Genomic DNA, 13,088 nt, shown 5'->3' with positions numbered 1-13,088 from the left:
GTCTCTATCTGATTCTGGTCTGTCACTTAGTGATACAGTAGCAGAAAGAGCAGCAGGTGCTTCAGTTCTGTTCAGAGCAGCAGCTTCCTATCATCTTCACCTGTTGGAGCTTCTGCTGCTCTGATTGGCGGACTGTTGTTCTGAAGCCTGTCATCATTCTCCTCAGAGCTTCACTGAGAAGCTGCAGCTTCACAGGAAACTCTGCATCTTTGCTCTCAGACTAACTTTAGGACCAAACATCTGGAAGCAGCTGGACTGACTCCAACCCTCTACTGACCTCAGAGTCTGCAGTTTGGAGTTTGGACTCTCCACCAGATCCTGGAGCTGCTGAACATCTGAAGACTGAAGGTTGTTGTTCCTCAGATCTAGTTCTGTCAGGTGGGATGGGTTGGAGTTCAGAGCTGCGACCAGAGCAGCATAGCTGATCTTTGACAAAACACAGCTCCACAACCTGAATTCAGAACGAAGAGTTGAGTTAAAAGACGCAGTTTATGTTTTTCATCCTTCAGTTCTTTTTAAGACTTCAGAGCTAAAGAAGTTCCAAAAGTAAAAAAATTAAAATAACATTAAAATAAAAAACACTCATAAGGCTGTGGCTTCATCCAAACCAACTGATGTTTCAGCACAAATAGCAGAAAAACTCCACTTCCTCTTTCTTCTCCAAGCAGCATTGAATCATGGGAGAATTTGGCGCAAGATGGCGCCGGTGTACATGGCTGCTCGTCTGTCGCTCCCAATATTGTTAATATTGTTAATGTTTTTGTGTATCGGCATCCCACAAACAGAGTCTCTGCTGGTTTACAACCGTCAAGCCCTCCTAAATCTTCAACCTGATGCCAGATCCGTAATTTTATCTGGTCGTAATGGACAGAAACCCGTGCCACCTGTGCTGTCGGAGATCCCGACTCACCTGTTCAGGGCGTCGGCTCTCCTGCCTCGGCGGAAACGCCGGCGCGGCAAGCGCGGTGGTCGGATGAGCAGGTTAAAGATCTCCCTGGCACGTTCCACTTCCATATCCCGGACAGAATCTGGAGTGCTCGTGCCCTGGCGCTCACTGGATCCACCAGCGATGTGCCTCCGCTCGTCGGCTTTGACGGTGACGTTCCGCCCCGATGCACCTGTTCTCCCCAGCCTCGCCAGCGCGGAGTAAATCCTGGGAACCTCAGGACGCTGCTCCGTGCCCCACGACCCACGAAGATCCTCAGGCTGAAATCCCCGCCAGGATTGGGCTGGTGAACGCCAGATCTCTGGCAAATAAGACCTACATCCTCCAGGATTTCTTCATCTCTCAGGAGCTGGATTTCCTCTGCCTAACGGAGACGTGGGCGGCTCCCGGGGATCACAGCGCGTTTGCGGAGCTCGTACCAGCTGGATGCTCGTACCTGAGTTCTCCGAGAACCTCCGGTCGTGGAGGAGGAACGGCAGTCGTTTTTAAAGACACTTTTAAATGCAAGCAGCGGACTTTCCCGTCTCCCGGGGCCAGATTCGAAGCGACTTTGTTCGAGGTGGGTTTGTCGCAGCCGGTGATGTGCACAGTCATTTATAGACCGCCCAAATATAACAAAGACTTTTTAAATGACTTTTCTGATTTCCAGGCAGACATCATGCCACGATATGATCGTGTCTTGATTGTGGGGGACTTGAACATCCACGTTTGTTGTCCTGACAAAGCTCTGGTTAAAGAGTTTTTATCCATCATTGACTCTTTTAACTTCGTGCAGTGTGTGTCTGGACCCACTCATGAACAGGGTCACACGCTGGACCTCTTTCTTTCATGTGGCGTGTCTGTCTCTAATCTGGACCTTTTTGATAGTGTTTTTACTGATCATTTGTCTGTTTTGTTTGATGCTGGTTTGTCTTATGTTCCTTTTAAATCTGGCGCGCCTGTTCAGCGCCGTAGAGTTTTTAACTCTTTCACTGCCACCCACTGCACTGCTGCCTTTGACCACCTATCTGTGCCATCTGACCATCTGCTCAGGAAATCTGCTCTTGGTTTCACTCCTCCTGCCTGAACGTTCTGGACTCTGTTGCTCCATTTAAAACCACGAGACCCAGGTCCAAACCCGAGCCCTGGTTTAATGAGAGCACCCGTCAGGCAAGGAGGGAGACTCGTAGAGCAGAACGTAGGTGGAAAAAGGACAAGCTGCAGGTTTCATTCCAGATTTTAAAGGACTGTTGGCATCATTATCAGATCACTGTCAAAAAATCACGTGAAGCATATCTGTCCAACATTATTGAGACTAACAGCCACAATCCACGTGTGCTTTTTAAAACCGTTACTTCTGTTCTTAACACCCCACAGTCTGATTGCCAGGAAGCATCCTCTGAATTGTGTGATGAATTTTTACATTTTTTTTATTCAGAAGGTTGCTAATATCAGATCTGTTATTTTAACTCCCGGCTTTGATCCATCTGTTTTTATCCCTCCTCGAGCTGTGCTCCAGTCGTTTGAGCCTGTGACTCTGTCTTTTCTAGAAGACATTGTCAATCACATGAAACCATCAGGCTCTCCTCTGGATGCCGTCCCCCCTCGCTTTTTTAAGCAAATTTTCACCAGCATAGGGCAGTTGATTCTCACTGTTATTAACACTAGTTTGTCAACGGGTGTGGTACCCACAAGTTTTAAACATGCTGTTATTAAACCTTTGATAAAAAAGCCAAACCTTGACAACTCTGTTTTAGCCAATTTTAGACCCATCTCAAGGTTACCCTTTCTCACCACTTAAAACAACTGCACCACCGTACCTCTCTGAGCTTCTCTGTCCCTACACCCCGACCCGGAGCCTCAGGTCTGCTGATCAGCTTCTCCTGGAAGGAGAGGAAGCTCAGGGGGGAACGAGCATTTTCAATCTGTGCACCGAAGCTGTGGAACGCTTTTCCACTGAGCATTCGGCAGGCGTCCTCACTGTCCATTTTTAAAACACTTCTTAAAACCCATTTTTACCGCCAGGCATTTGACACTGTATGAGACTCTGTTCTGCTGGTGTGTTTTATTGTTTTATCTTTATTTTTAATCTGGTGTTTTTATGTATTTTATGTAATTTATTTCTATTTTTATCTGTTTTTAACGTTTTAGCCGTGATTTTATTGTTCTTTGAACTTTTAATGTGCGGCGCCTTGTTTGACTGAGGTCATTTTAAGGCGCCATATAAATTTAATAAACTTAAACTTAAACTTAATTTCTGCTCACTGTGTCAACAACTTTGTTATCACAGTAATATGGATGCAACTGAAGCATGGAGTCTGACCTCAGAGTCTGCAGTTTGCAGTCTGGACTCTCCAGAAAACCACACAGATGCAGAACTCCTGAATCCAGCAGGTTGTTCCCGCTCAGGTCCAGTTCTGTCAGATTAAATGGGTTTTTCTTCAGTGCTGAGACCAGAGCTTCACAGCTGATCTCTGACAAATAGCATCTTGTTAACCTGAAATCAGACAGAAAAGTGTGTTCAGGAGCTGTGATGGTCGGGATGGATGGGATCAGGAATGACTCCATCAGAGGGACAGAACATGGTAGGGGATTTGGAATATAATGTCAGAGGCCAGACTGAGACAGTTCAGAGATTTCTAGAGGAGAGGCAGTGAAAATATTGGTATAAAAATGCTGAGTTCACTGGAAAGAAGTCTAGAAGTAGAGAAGTAGACCAAAGATGAAGATTGTGGATGCAGCTAAGGAAGACATGAAAGAGGCTGGTGTTAGAGGAGAGGATGTAGAAGACAGGGTTAGATGGGGGAAGCTATGGTGAGTCCTAAAAAGAAATTCCCAAAGGAACATAAGAAGATGCAGGACTTGCCATACATTTAAAAAAAAACTCAAAGTGCTATACAAAAAACAAAAAAAACACTTTCACAGCAAGGAGAGGTCAGAAATCGCAAAACAGCTCAATGATAATGAAAAAATAAAAACACAGACTCTGTGAAGGTGAAACTAAGTAACACACATTTACAAGCTCTTCTTGTTTTAGACATGTTTCAAAAAACACAAAATAAAATCAAAACAACAATATTACATTTAAATATTAGAAAATATATGTTAATTGGGTCCCACCCAGAAATCAAAGCTCTCCATTTAGTGATTTGGCTTTGATCAAACACTCATCTGCGTACTGACAAATGGCCGGAGAGACCACAGTTTCCATGTTCTTTTACAGGCACGTTTCATGATTAAGTGGAGGGGGCGTGGCTGACTTTTATAATGTTATTGGGCGTGGCTAAATTAGCATGTTTTCTGTACATTTAGATATAACATTCAGATCAAAGCAAAGAGAAGTAGTAAGTGATGTTGACGTGTCAGTAGTAAATGTTTGACATTGATCCTTGATCAATGACTTCAGATTTGGAACTAGGAGCTGCAAATGAAACATGGAGTCTGACCTCAGAGACTGCAGTCTGCAGCCTGGACTCTTTAGAAAACCACACAGATGAAGAACTCCTGAATCCTGCAGGTCTCTGTTCCAGCTTAGGTTCAGTTCTGTCAGATTGGACGGGTTGTTCTTCAGAGCTGAGCCCAGAGCTTCACAGCTAATCTCTGACAAACTGCAGGTCCACAACCTAAAATCAGACAGAAAAGTGTGTTCAGGAGCAGTGATGACAGCTGAGGTCCAGGAACTTGGCAAATTCAGTTGTCTTTGAGTTGTCTTTGATTGACATTAGGGGTGTGCCAAAATATCGATATTGCGATATATCGTGATATTTAGTCCTGCGATCGATTCTCGATGGGTTCTCACCAAGTATCGATATTATATTTTAATTTGAAGAGGCTGTAGCGCTGAGCGTGCGAGTCGCGCGCCAGAACTATTGAGCAGATGGGTGCACTGCGTCGGACTTTTAATAGCGATGCACGCGCTCATTTGGGAGAAGCACCAGTGAGATACAGGCTCTGTAGCGCGTGTGTGAAGCATGTCTACCTGTCAGCATTTATCATCCATCTGTAGGAGATGCAGCCGGTAAGAAGTGACTTTGTCTGAGCGCTAGAAAGACTGCAATCACTTACTTCCTATTTGTTGTGGAAACTGGGCGCGTGCTTCACACTTGTTTGCGTGTACTTTAGGTACCAGTCGGAATTTTCTTTTTCATGCACTTCAATGTTTAACCTGCTGGTGTACAGTGTAACTTTGGTAAATTTATAATGTGACGTTTTCAAACAATGTAATTACTTGTTGCTAATGTTAATTTAAAGTAATTATTAAGTTAAAAAAAGCAGGATTTGATGTATGAACTTAAATTTCAATCTAATTAAAGTAAAGTACATGAATTCACTGTAAAATTAGGGATGTTGCTAATTAATTGAAGCACTTAAAATTATATGTATTGCCATTATAATATTTGTTTTAAGGTTTTTACCTATTGACTGCTGACCCACCAAATAGGAAAATTATAAATTGGAAAAAGTATTTTAGTATTTCACAGTTCTATTCTAATATGATCTTTGATTTGATCATGGACATTTTGCACATGTAAATGCAGATAGTTTCTACTTCTGCAAGAGATATGATCACGGTGCAGCAGTACTACACAGAGCTAATCGTGCTAGGACAGGAAGTTGAGAACGAAGTTCAAAATAAAACACTGGGTTATTTTCAAAATAAAAGAACCATATTTGTTGTGAGTTCATAGCTTCTTACTGATCTGAATCTAAATGTATGTGTTTCATGTAATATTTTCTGATTAGAACTTCATTGCTTAAATTCTGTATCATTCAGTTTCAGGATCTTTCTAATCTTTCCAATCACAACAAAAGTTTTTGCTTAGAAGATAAGATGCTGAAGAGAGTTTAGCTGGCTGTGAACAAGAGCCATATTGAGTGCAACTGTCAGGACCTGGAGGTGTAAGATTCAAAATGCAAGAAACTGGGCTTGGTGGCAGAAACACAAACTAAATAAGTTAAAACTGTGAGGATTCAGTGCTTAGGTTTTGTGACACTTTGTCATGCTCTGTTTTCCCTGTCAGTCTCACTAGGTCCAGATTTATCATCCACAGATTACTTCATTTCGCTAATCAACTTCAATGTGTTTAAGTGTCTGGTTTTCAGGCGATCTTCGCTGCTCTTCTACCTATTTTTCTACTGTGTTTTTTCTCAGTTTATTTATTAAATGTTTTATTTTTTTTACCAACTTGCTTGGTCTCTTGCATTTTGGGCCCTCCATCACCACTTCCTGACTAAAACCCATGGAGAAACAAAAATGAGATAAAGCAGATGAGTTGACAATGTAGAAGTGAAACCAGACACTTCTTCACACTGAGAACATTAACAGAGATGGAGACAGAAGTGGATGATCAACATGAAACCCAAGTGACTAGCAAGGACATGACCCATAATGTCAGCATTTTGGGGATATGGGTTGTAGAAAATCTGTTTGAAGCATTAACATGTTTATTAAACTTGATTCACAAAAATTATGTGTGCTGAGCAATGCCAAACTAAAGTGCATATTGCTTTGGATGTCTTCCAAATGTTGACAATTTGTTTAAAGATAAAAATGACGATTGTATTACTTTCACTTGTACAACTCTCATAGCTGAGTAGTTATCTATAGATGCTTTATTTAAAAATTGTACTCGCTTACAGATTGTCAAAAATATGTTTTTGCTGCCCTTGTCATCAGTCAGTCATCTGCAACCAATATATTGATCTAAACACTAGTTAAATAGGGAGTCTGACCTCAGAGACTGCAGTTTGCAGTCTGGACTCTCCAGAAAACCACACAGATGAAGAACTCCTGAATCCTGCAGATTGTTCCTGCTCAGGTCCAGTTCTGTCAGATAGGATGGGTGTTTCTTCAGAGCCAAGCCCAGAGCTTCACAGCTGTTGTCTGACAAACTACAGCTCATCAACCTGAAATCAGACAGAAAGGTGAGTTCAGGAGCTGCGATGGCAACTGGAGGTCCAGGAACTTGGTGAATTCAGCTAGGTGGCCCTGATGACAAAGTGACAGATGATATACTTCATTATATACTTATATATACTTCATCACTATATACACTGTTCCTGTGCAGTCATTTAACTTGGATAGAGCTGTGAAACACAAAAAGACCTTATGGTCCTTGCTGCTCATAATAACACAAATATTTGTGTGTTGATTTAAACATACTATAGAATGAATTGAAATTTTCCAGTGAAAAATTATGAACTTAAAAAAAACAGCATAATCAGATTAATCCTCAGATCTCCATGTTCTCAACAGAAAGTGGAAAGGTTCAGAATGTCCAGAGTCTCTCTGCCTTTATCTAATGTTGTGCAACAGCTGTGCACTGCGCAAATTGACAGACCGCTCCGTACGTGCACCCCACTGCGCCGCGCGCACGTTTGCGCTCAGGGCACCTTCACCCCGCCGCATGCCCGTTTGCACTCAGCGGACCGCCACCACCCTGCGGGGTGACTGTTCACGTGCATCTTCAAGATAAAAATGTCAGAGATATAATAAAAGAGAGCTCGGCTCCCGGTAAGGAGTCAGAAGAGAAATGGTCATGAAGCTGCGTCGTCATCCATTGCTGTTGTCACGGAAGAAAGTTACGGGGTGCGCAACAAATTGCGCGAAATCCTGGAGGATCTGATAATGACATATTTGGCGTAATAAGTGATCAAATTAGCTTAGCAACAATATAAACGATAGAGGAGAAATGGAACGATAGACACTTTTCTATCGGGCACACGATATATATTGTCATATCGCACAGCACTACATTCCCTCTATTTTTACTTATATAGAAATTATTCATCAAACAATATTGACTGTTCCCTTTAAAAAACAAATATTTTGTAATTTACCAAAAGAAAAGCAGCATGAATTTCTGGGTAAAGGCACTTTGTTTATGAAATGCAGTCGCTGAACTTAAGGCTGTAATCATTTAATAAAATTAATTTTACAATTTTTTTACACTGACAGACATTAAAATTCAGGTAAATTCAATTCAAGTCATGCTCTAAAAAAGCAGTGAAAATTTTTCTGGTACAGTCTTGGGAAATATCATGATACATATCGTATTGTGAGGCATGTATCGAGATATGTAACATTTTGAGAGACTCTTGCTAACACGCACCCATACGACTCTCTGTCTCTTCACTATAGGGGCAGATCATTCAGTCACTCTACCCCCAAACTCTGGAACTCTCCCCTCGGACATCTAGAATACTGACTCTTCCTCATTTGGCAATAAAACTAATAACCCATTATTATTGTTATTATCTATGTTTGCTTACTCCTTGTCATGCCATATACAGTGTTTTGTAAATGTATTTTACTTCTGTAATTGTTTTTAGTTACGTCTTTATTGCAGTCTTTCCTGTTGTAAGGTGACGCGGAGTGTCCAGAAAGGCACCAAATAAATAAATCTAATTTAATAATTTTTTTATTATTATAACATTTGTATCTGTCACGTAAAAAACACTGGGTTTTAACTTTTTTTTTACTTTGTCTTTACTTCTATGCAATAATCTGCTGTTTAGTCTGCAATTATGTCTATTCAACACTTTAACTTGAAACAGAGAAAAACAGACAGAACTTGTCAGAGAGAATCAAAAGTTTAATGAAGACTTCAGGAGACTTTAATGAGACTCTCCAGTTTACAGGATGGACTCTCCAGTCCAGCAGACAGAAGCTTCACTCCTGAATCCTGCAGCTTGTTTTAACTCAGATCCAGATCTCTGAGTCTGGAGGACTGAGAGCTGAGAACTGAGGACAGAGCTGCGCAGCTTCTCTCTGACAGATTACAGTTATCCAGTCTGAAGAAAACAAAGACAGACAGCAGTTATTGAAAGTTTTGTTTTTCACTCAAATTCATTTGATCACTGAAGGTGATTTTCATGAGAGTTCTTACAGAGCTTTGTTGGAGGCTTTGATCACTGGCAGCAGCCTCAGAAGAGCCTCCTCTGAAGCAGAGTCTTTCTTCAGGTTAAACTCTTCCAGATCTTCTTCTGATGACAGTAAGATGAAGACCAGAGCAGACCACTGAGCAGGAGACAGTTTATCTGTGGAGAGACGTCCTGAACTCAGGAACTGTTGGATCTCCTCCACTAGAGAACCATCATTCAGTTCATCCAGACAGTGGAACAGGTTGATGCTTTTCTCTGCAGACAGATCCTCATTGATCTTCTCCTTGATGAACTGGACTGTTTCCTGATTGGTCTGTGAGCTACTTCCTGTCTAAGTCATCAGAGCTCGTAGGAGACTCTGATTGGTCTGCAGTGAAAGACCCAGGAGGAAGCGGAGGAACAAGTCCAGGTGTCCGTTTGGACTCTGTAAGGCCGTCTTCACAGCACTCTGGTAGAACTGAACTGGACTGGTTTGTCTTTTTCTAAAGATCTTAAAATATTTCTTTTGTTGTTCCTCCATGAGGTTGAATCCAGAGTTGATGAAGGTCAGGTGGACATGAAGAGCAGCCAGAAACTCCTGAACACTCAGATGGATGAAGCAGAACACCTTGTCCTGGTACAGGCCTCTCTCCTCTCTAAAGATCTGTGTGAACACTCCTGAGTACACTGAGGCTGCTCTGATATCGATGCCACACTCTGTCAGGTCGGATTCATAGAAGATCAGGTTTCCTTTCTGCAGCTGCTCAAAAGCCAGTTTTCCCAGAGACTCCATCATCTTCCTGCTCTCTGGACTCCAGTGAGGATCTGTCTCAGCTCCTCCATCATACTTGACCTTCTTGACTTTGGCCTGAACCACCAGGAAGTGGATGTACATCTCAGTCAGGCTCTTGGGCAGCTCTCCTCCCTCTCTGCTCTTCAGCAGATCCTCCAGAACTGTAGCAGTGATCCAGCAGAAGACTGGGATGTGGCACATGATGTGGAGGCTTCGGGATCTCTTGATGTGGGAGATGATCCTGCTGGCCTGCTCTTCATCTCTGAATCTCTTCCTGAAGTACTCCTCCTTCTGTGGATCATTGAACCCTCTGACCTCTGTCACCATGTCAACACACTCAGCAGGGATCTGATTGGCTGCTGCAGGTCGTGTGGTTATCCAGAGGCGAGCAGAGGGAAGCAGGTTCCCCCTGATGAGGTTTGTCAGCAGATCACCCACTGAGGTGGACTTTCTAGGGTCATTTAGGATCCGAGTCTTGTGGAAGTCCAGAGGAAGTCGACTCTCATCCAGACCATCAAAGATGAAGATGACCTGGAAGTCTTCAAAGCTGCAGATTCCTGCTTCTTTGGTTTCAGGGAAGAAGTGATGAACAAGTTCCACCAAGCTGAACTTCTCCTCTTTCAGCACATTCAGCTCTCTGAAAGTGAATGGAAATGTGAAGTGGATGTTCTGGTTGGCTTTGCCTTCAGCCCAGTCCAGAGTGAACTTCTGTGTTAAGACTGTTTTCCCGATGCCAGCCACTCCCTTTGTCATCACGGTTCTGATTGGTTCTTGTCTTCCAGCTGGGAGTTGAAAGAGCTCTTCTTGTCTGATGCTGGTTTCTGCTCTGTCTGCTTTCCTGGATGCTGCTTCAATCTGTCTGACCTCATGTTCTTCATTCAGCTCTCCAGTTCCTCCCTCTGTGATGTAGAGCTCTGTGTAGATCTCATTCAGAAGGGTTGGGTTTCCTGCTTTAGTGATTCCCTCAAACACACACTGGAACTTCTTCTTCAGACCAGATTGGACTTTATGTCGACAAACTGCAGCAGCAGATCCTGAATGAAGACAACAAACAGAGTAAATAAACTCTCTGCAGCCTGAATGATGAGGGTTTGAATCCATGTGGTTCCATGTGTTGAGACATCAGTAAATCTTCATTTATCAGCAGCTGAAACCTTCAGAGAAATCCTCTTACTGCTCTGCAGTCGATCAGCCAGCTCCTCCTGCTTCATTCTCCTCAGGAAGTTCTCTGTGATCTTCATCAGTGACTCTCTGCTGCTCCTCTGCTCTTCATCTTCATCCTCCTCCTCATCCTCCCTCTGACTCAGAAGCTTCTGGATCTTCTTCAGCTCCTTCTTCACAAAAGTGACAATGTTGTCCTCCAGCAGCTGCAACAGAATTCTAGATGAATGAGCCAATCAGAGTGAAGTCATGGAGCCAAACATCAGCTCCATGTTGGACACACTGACAATCCACTGGTCTCCAAAGTGCAGCATGGAGATGACTGTGGACAGAATGATGGAAAAGCAGTTGTTGTTCATGTACAGACCAGAAAGATGGAATCCAGCTGTGTTTGATGCTGCTGGACAGACGGACCACTGGGAGTCTCTGAGCTCTGCTGGTCCACTCTGTGGAGAATCAGAACCATCAGATCCATTCTGTCTGTGCTGGGAGGATTCAAATAAAACTAACTGGAGTCAGATCACTTCACAAAGTCACAGCTAGAATGATATACAAAAATGTAGTTGCTATTAACATTACTGTAAAAAGACCCAACTTACAAATATGTAAAGATTTTTACAGTGACTTCAGAGCCACTGTAAAATGATTTCATTTTAAATCCATATTACTATTCTTTTGGTTTATTTCATTTTAAATATAAATATTCACATTAATTCTCAGACTGTCTAAATCAGGGGTCCCCAACTGGCGGACCGCGGTCCGGGTCCAGACCCCGAGACCCTTTTATCCGGACCGCCAAACATTTTTAATAAAAAGTACGATTTTTCATTCATCTTTACACGGTGATTTTTGAACAGGCACGCGAGAGGACAGCTACGTTCAGACCGGGGTCCTTCAACCGGCAAAAGCTCAGAGCGGTGATCTGATGTTTACGTAGTTGGGACGTAAAGTTATCTGGAATACGCATCAACAATGACTCTAGCTACAATTAGAAAAGTGGACTTAAAATAGTGTCTTTCGAGATGATGGACCGAAGCTTTCGCTTTTATTTACCAGCAGTGTTCTACAGGCCGGTTTGTATTAAAAGCATGGAGTTTGCTGGTTTTGTTAAGAACGCTGATATCGCAGCGCTACGAGACAAAACACAAAACTTCTGACACAAATAACCCGACAGAATGAGTGACGTGGTCACGGAAAATATAAGAACTGAAAGTACAGTGCGAGCATACAACACACAGACGGTAACAGCACAACAAGGAGCTCACGAGTGCTCACTACGAGTGGAATGGATTTGGGCAAGCACTAAAGTCACTCAGAAATGAGTAAAGTGTGTAGGGAGGCAAAGACAGAAACAATATTAGAAGGAAAAGAGGGACAGCAGCTTCAAGAAAAGGTCCGACAGATTCCCCTGTCGTCAACAAGAAGCTTTGCAGAGATGTGCAGGGCTATGGAGCTACACTGCTGCCAATATTATTTGAAACCCAAATAAGACAAATTAAAAAAATATATTTATGTTTGGCTAAAAAAAATGAATGTCAGAAAATTCTTTCCATTCTAAAATTAAACTATTTTCAGCTTAAAAGGTTCCTTTTTTTAAGGTTTCAAAAAAAATTTCAATTCCATTTTTTTTATTCGACTCTATTCATTTATTTATGTTCGTTTTCTAATATGAAAATTTCAGTTTCAAAACTTTTTGCCCCTTTGTGGTGGGTGTAACACGAAGGACCAAACCAAATGGATGAGTGTGGTAACTTCAGTTCTGGTGCATTCACTAACTCTGCTAGAACAGAGTTTTGGACACGGTTTGTACGGGATTAAACTCTGATCTTTACATCTGTCTCGGGACAACTTCAGAATATGATAGAACAGACATTTTCTGATCGTAATTATCACAGCTCTAGGAGTCAGTGAAGACACTGGGACTGAAGTTATTCCTCTCATTGAGTTTTGATTGGCCCTTTGTGTTAGCCACAACAAGGCCAAAAGTTTTGAAAATAATTTTTTTATATTAAAAAAAAAAAGAGTTTAAACTGGAAAAAAAATGAAACTGATTAAGTTTGGGAGTTGAAATTCTGAGTTTAAGCCTAAAAAAGAGAGAAAATTTGAAGTTGAAAATAATGAAGATTCTTTTAGAACAGTAAAAAATTTCGGACATTTTAAATTCTTTTTGGTCAAACACCAATATTCTTTTAATTTGTCTTATTTGAGTTTGAAATAATATTGGGCCCAATTTAGCACCATATAGTTCCAGCTCAACACCACCATTCAAAGTACCATCTACGTCTCTTTAAGTCTGTTTTGTAGTTTACCTTTATGTTTATAATGTTTTTCACACTTATGAAAGTT

This window comes from Oryzias melastigma, unplaced genomic scaffold, assembly GCF_002922805.2.
Source record: "Oryzias melastigma strain HK-1 unplaced genomic scaffold, ASM292280v2 sc00347, whole genome shotgun sequence".
NCBI lineage: Eukaryota > Metazoa > Chordata > Actinopteri > Beloniformes > Adrianichthyidae > Oryzias > Oryzias melastigma.
The sequence above is the reverse complement of the archived record's forward strand: the minus strand, read 5'-3'. Positions refer to the sequence as shown.